The sequence below is a fragment of the Silene latifolia genome, chromosome X (assembly GCF_048544455.1).
Source record: "Silene latifolia isolate original U9 population chromosome X, ASM4854445v1, whole genome shotgun sequence".
NCBI lineage: Eukaryota > Viridiplantae > Streptophyta > Magnoliopsida > Caryophyllales > Caryophyllaceae > Silene > Silene latifolia.
Genome location: NC_133537.1, coordinates 90534912 through 90542005, shown reverse-complemented (window position 1 = coordinate 90542005; position 7094 = coordinate 90534912). Strand labels below are relative to the sequence as shown.

Here is a 7094-nt window from a genome sequence, read left to right as displayed (position 1 = left end):
GATGAGGATGATGCTCAAGTTATCATTGATATTGTCTTAAAGTAACGGGATTTGATTGGAAATTTTTTCAAGTTCAATTTTGCTATCAAAATTCTACATCGCTGGAAAATTTTACTCCGGTAGATTACGGATCATTTTTTGAAAATATGTTAAAAGGTTGGGTTATTTTTATTCAAGTCGTAAGGTTGGGTTATTTTTGGAAGATTAAACAAACGTTGGGTTATTTTCATTAAATTTTCCTTTATATCATTGTATAGATTTCCACATGAAAGACAAGATATATCACTAACCATAGAGGTTAGGCCTTTGTTGGTCAACTAAATCCACAACAAGCACCAAATTCCAAGCATTGACTCAAGAACACAAGCTTTCAAGCTCATCCATGGTGGATAAAATTTTAACATAAAAATTTGATTTTTGACCACATTAACGATGTAGAAAGTTAATTCCTACCATGAATTAAATAAAATCATGCAATTAATTGGTAAAACTTGAACAAATATGTGTAGATCTAACCAAAATCAATTTGGGGGAAAATGGAGAAGATGAACACACTTACATGGTCAAATTAGCGAAGACGGGTGAAGAAAAGTTGAGTAGCAAAGTGAAATCCAAACAACAAATCACAAAAATGGAGTTTTAGAATTATTTTTAGGTAAATTTTGATGTTGGAGATATAAGGTTTGAGGTAGAAATGGAAAAGATAAGATAGAGAAAAAAAACAAATTTTACACGAGTTTCTCGGCCCGTCAGACTCACTCGGTCGAGTACTAAGGGCACTCGATCGAGTGCAGCTCCACTCGATCGAGTGACTATTTTCCAGAAGTTTACCAGTTTCTAAAATTAGCCCACTCGGTCGAGTGACTGGTCCACTCGGTCGAGTACTACCCTACTCAGTCGAGTGTGGCCCTGTACTCACTCGAGCGATCCTCTACGGCTTTCAATTCTCAATTAAATTGAACTATGGTTACCCTACAACACAAATAAGGATTATGGAGTCCACCGACTATCGGTGACCCATCCCGATTTAGCATCGTACAGCATCATACTCACCGTATTTGACACATTACCTTCATACTCATAACTACTCAACCAACAATCATCATCATTCATGCTTTAATGATAACACTAACAAGTTCAAACACGCATACGATATCTACATGCCAAGATTCAGGACTAATGTCCCTCATGCATACACACACACAACAATCCTTCCTAAAACATGTTATACACATAGTTCTTTCACCCGACTTCCACAAGTTATCATATATCATGTCATATAAAACGTACACTATAAGAATGCATCCTTTACCATAACATACATGCAACCATAACACGATTCACATAGCGTTACCCATAGTCATAACCACCCACGTAGTGACCAACCGATACAATAGACACTAGTTTTGATATGAGGGCGCCTACTCATCCAAACCGATCTCCTATTATACTCAAGTCGGGTTCATTTTATTAGACACACCTAGGTTCATTTTGGTTCATTGGTTCAGGTTCTAAAATCGCCGCCCTTATACCAATTTGTGACACCTCCTTCTTGCCCGACTAAGGTAGGGAGGATGTTACCATCTTGATTTCCCGAGACGGTAAAATCGAAGTTGAAATTAAGAAACAATTAAATATGCATAAAATATTTAGTGAATTACATAACCATAAATGAATAAATGTGAGCTATACAACTTGACTACCACCTATGTCATCTAACACTATCCATGTACTCGACTACAAGTCCAAGGCTCATCCCGTTTCCCCATATGATCGGAAATATCATATTAATCGACACAGGACACCGCGAAAATAGGTGACAATTTACACATACACACAACACTTCAGTTTCAATAATTAGACATACGACACAACATGATAGGAAAATATGCAATATGCCAATGATATGAATGAGACACGATTATACCATCACCACGCCGGTATCAGGACAACCCCAGACGTACCCATAACCACCGGTGCTAGGGACACGCCCACGACACTACACCTCACAACAACGTACCGGGACACGCCCAGACATACCGGGTCTGGAAGCCAACCGGATCCCCTGCCAAACGTTGTGCCTCAACCACACGAGTCTCTCCGTATTCAAGTCATTAATGTGCACATCCCTCTTGGAGTGGGGAGCTCCAAGAGGTGACTCAAGCGTAAGACGGTCACCAAACCATCTTACGTCTTCTCAACAACAACGCATCCTCAACATATACGATAATAACCAATACATAAATTACAACCCAACATATCAAAATCATCTCTTTAATGAAGCAATTAACCACTAAACAAGTTATAATGTAAATGCCCTAATTATGTGAGACTAATTACAACATTAACAACAACATAAACAACACCACATTATTGAAATCGAGTTGGATTAACCTACCTTTTAGCATACTCTATAAGCTAGTCGAAATCCTCAAGTATCCATCTCATAAAACCATCTCATCTGATAAGTGCATATTTTATACATATTTACCCCATTATTTAGCTCCATTTTATATGTATTCTGCATTACCTTTAGTGTTTGTGAGCTAATATTTGCTTTCTAGTTCCATTTGTATGTTTTCTCATGTTTTGTAGGAAAATGAGCTAAAATGAGCCCAATTCTACTCAAGTACAAATACTAGAAGCATGAGCTAAGCTAAAGAAGATAAGATGGACCAACATGGAAGATGTGCATGGACTTGCATCGATAAAATGATGGATTAATTTGAAGAATTACAAATGCAAAGTCAAGCCCATAATTCACAAGTCAACAAATGCTTAGGATGCTAAAGTCACATAGAGATCCTTTCTAAGATGCCAAACATTGCATTCAACCGGAGATTAAAGAGGCATTAAGGAGTTGCATAGAGATTCCTCGAGCATTTAACGAAGAATTGAAGAGAAAAGACCCGGATACCCATGCCCTCAATCGGGGCTGGCAACCCCGATCGGGGTTGACCCCCTGTAGGACTTTTACGTTATGCCCCTATTTTCTTATAAATAGGGGACTTAATCCGTCATTAGGGTTATCTTATTCTTACGTCTCATACACTCTATAATAGCCTTAAGCAATAATTCTCTCATAAGTTTTCTTATTTGTTTTCAATATTGTTAAGCTTTTAGTTATCAAACATTTGGTTCTTAATATATTCAAGCATTTGGTTCTACTTTGTTTCTTCCTTACAAGTTCATTTCCAATACGGTATTTCTATTTCTAGTTTACGATTTTACATTTCTATTTAGTTTATGCATAGTTTATCATTAGTACTTTATTCATATCACACTAGTATCATTTTTATTTCATGTTATATCATTTAGTTTATATAATTTCGATAATCATGTTTAGCATTTCTTACAACAAAGTTTATAGTTTACATTGCATTATGAGCAGCTAAATTCCTTAGTTTAGGGGCTAGGGAAGCCATGCAAAATCAAATATATAAAATGTTAAATTAGGTTGATATAATATTGTCTAATTGTTTCTATCACATGTTTGCAACGTCACGTTTAATCTATGTTTGAAAGGCCTTTTTCATCGATTAAGTTTGTTTATTAGTTCTAAAAGTCGAGAGGCATGGAATTGAATTAGACTAAGCATATGTAGTAGGACGACCTAGTCATGGACGAGAGTTTCTCTAGGACCCGGTCTACGGTTGACACTAATACCGTAAGGTAGGTGTCTCTAAGCCTAAACAATTGACAATGTTATCATTACCGAGTTTAACATGATCATATATTTACCTTTACATGTGCGACCCGACTCCCCTAGACTCCCTTTTATCATATAGTTTACATTTTTATAATAGTTAGCCATCAACCAAACAAAAAACAAACCCAAAACGAAATCGATCTTGATAGAAATCTTTTCATAGCATTTCACAATGCAATTCTCGTCTCCTTGTGTTCGACCCCTATTGCTACATTAATTTGTGTCTAGGGTAATTTTCTTTGCATAGGTACACGATAAGCCTATCAAATTTTGGCGCCGTTGCCGGTGAGCACGGTTTTACTGCGTTTTGAATTGTTGATTTTTATCTTGTTTCTTTTGTCTTGTGGAACACTTGTTCCTTGAGACCGTTACTTATCATTTTTTAGAAATTGTTGTCTTATGTTCTGGTCCTCTCGTAGTGGAGAATTACATTCACCGGATTCCGATCCCGAGAAAACCTTCAGGAGAAGACGACGTTTTTGGAATGAAGTGAAAGAAGCCGCTTCTCCCGTGCAAGTTGAAAGTGTTAGAAAGTTTTACCTAGACGATCTAAAAGTTCTTGAAGAGAAGGAGGTTTCAAGTTCATCATCTCCACCACCACCATCTACTACTAAAAAAATGGTGAAACTTTCCGATCACTCAAAGCCCACTGCGGCCATGCTTTCGGCTGGTATCACAACTACTCAAATTACCGCGCCGGACTTCGAGATCAAACCGGCTTTCATTAGCCTTGTGGAGAGGAAGCAATTTGGGAGAAGTCCTTTGGAGGATCCCAATTTGCATGTGCAAAATTTCTGCGATTATTACTCCATAATCCGTCAAACGGGCGTCACTCAAGCCCAAATAAGGGAAATACTTTTCCCTTTCTCTTTGAAGGACAAGGCCAAACTTTGGATCAATAGCCTTAACCGCACCACCATGGGAATCACCAATTGGGAGACATTGGCTCTTGCTTTCTATCAAAAGTTTTTTCCACCGGAGAAAACTCAAACTTTGAGGAGCCAAATCACCAGATTCCGTCAACAAGCTCTTGAGAGCTTATATGAGGCTTGGGAGAGGTACAAAGAGCTACAAAGGCAATGCCCACATCATGGGCTAGATGATTGGTTTCTAGCTATAACATTCTACAATGGATGTTGTGCCGAGTCCCGAAGGATTCTTAATTCCGCCAACAATGGGCGGTTTGATCAAATTGACATTGATATTGCCCATGCCACGATCGAATCTATAGCGGTCCATGATGCACAATATGTCAATTCCCGAAGTGTACCACTCAAAGGTAAAGAAGAATCCTCCGACAATTCCGTCTTGCTAGCTCAAATTGCCTTACTCCAACAGCAGTTGGCGGAACGAGATGCTAGAGATTCCCTTCAACAACTCAATACCATGTCTTCTACAAGTCAAATCATTGTTTGTGATGGTTGTGGAGGTGCGGGTTATTACACCGCTCATTGCCAAGCTCCTATTGAAGAGGTAAATGCTTTTCAAGCTTTAAGACAAACTTCTTAGCCACCGGGTACATTTTCCAATACATATAACCCGAATTCAAGATTTTACCCGAACATGTCTTATAGAAGTAATAATGTGCTTAATCCTCAACCTCAACCCCCACCACAACAAAATGCCTATGTTCCTCAACAACAAAAATATAATCCTCCACCGGGTTATCAAAACCAACAAAGGCAACCACAACACAATTACCAACAAAATAAACCCCCACCACAAAATGCCCAACAAAACAACCAAGTGGGAGGTAAGCTTTAGGGCTTGATAGTCCAAATTCAAAAGGAATTGTTAGCTCAAATCCAAAAGAATGAGCAAGCTCAAAATGCCGCGATCAAGATGTTAGAGCAACAAATGGCTCAACTTGCCTCATCTAGCTCTTCAAGGAAAACAGGCCAACTACCCCCTCAAGGTGAGCAACCACATGCTACCCTTAATGCTATCTCCTTAAGAAGTGGTACGAAATATGATGGGCCATCCATGCCCAAAGAAGATGAGGAGGTACTTATTGAGTTGGAGATTTCTCCAAAAGATAAAGAAAGTGAAGATGTTCCAAAGAAGGTGGATGATCCACTTGTTGTTGAAAAAGTCAAAGATGTGGAGGATGCTCCTCCAAAGAAAGATGTTGAAGCAAAAGTGCCGGAAAAAGTCAAAATGCCATTCCCTCATAGATTGGGAAAGCATCAAAAGAATTCTCAATTCGGTAAGTTCATGGAAGTTGTGAAGAATCTCCAGGTAACCATTCCCTTTACCGAATTAATCGCTCAAATTCCATCTTATACTAAGTTCATGAAAGACATTTTAACTAAGAAGAGGACTTTTGACAAAGTTGAAACAATAGCTCTCATCGCCGAGGTGAGTGCTCTTTTTCAAAACAAGTCGCCTCCTAAGTTAAAAGATCCCGGAGCTTTTCTATTCCATGCACAATGGGCACCTACCAAATTGATAAAGCTTTATGTGATTTAGGTGCTAGTGTGAGTGTAATACCTTACTCCATTTGTGCTAAGCTTAATATGGGAGTCTTAAAATATACTAGTGTCACATTGCAAATGGCGGATCGTTCTATAAAACGCCCTTTGGGAGTTTTGGAGGATGTTCCCGTTAAGTTTAGTAAGTTTTGCATTCCGGTTGATTTCATTGTTCTTGACATGGCCGAAGATGCCCAAATCCCAATCATCTTGGGAAGACCCTTTCTACATACCGCGGGTGCGTTAATTGATGTCAAGAATGGTAAAATTACATTAGAAGTGGGTGACGATAAGGTCACATATAATTTGAATAGTGCCATGAAGAGTCCCATGATAGAAGAGTCTTGTTATTCAATTGACATTTTGGATGTTGTTAACATTGTTATAGAAGACTCTACACCTTGATCTTTATCTAAAAATCCCTTGGAGGCACTCTTGCTATTGGAATCATTTGCAGGTGATGATGAGATTGGAAATGAGGAGATTGATGCTTTGGAGCAAGAATTGGATGGAGAAGAGCTATCATTTGAGGAAAGCTCACACTTTATAGGTTTGGTTGCTACACCTCAAGACCTTGAGGTACAAAAACCCGAACTTAAGCCCCTTCCTTCTGTGGACATGGGCCCACCTGCATATGCCAAGCCGATCTGTGGACAATGGCAGTGGTCTTTTGAAAGCCACGCTCGGCGGCGTAAAAAATGCTTTCGACCGGATCGTTTTAGATCGGTCAGTTTCGTCTCGGTAAGGGTCTCGAAACGATTAGAGATGTTCGGAGTCGCCACCAAGCATTTGTGGGATGCTTGGAACCCGTTCGAATCCACTTTATACCTCGGTCAAACGAAGCACAAAGCAGTGTTTGACATAGGTACTAAAGATAAGGAATCATCCCTCTTTAGCATCCTATCTCTAGAATG

At 39.0% G+C, this 7094-nt stretch overlaps 1 non-coding gene across 1 annotated transcript; it reads right to left on the bottom strand.

Annotated features, from left to right (window-relative positions):
* Nucleotides 1-4699: 4699 nt before the first annotated feature.
* LOC141624795 (small nucleolar RNA R71) lies at nucleotides 4700-4806 on the bottom strand. The gene has a single exon (XR_012534599.1). It is a non-coding gene; the product is annotated as a small nucleolar RNA R71 (small nucleolar RNA).
* Nucleotides 4807-7094: the final 2288 nt, after the last annotated feature.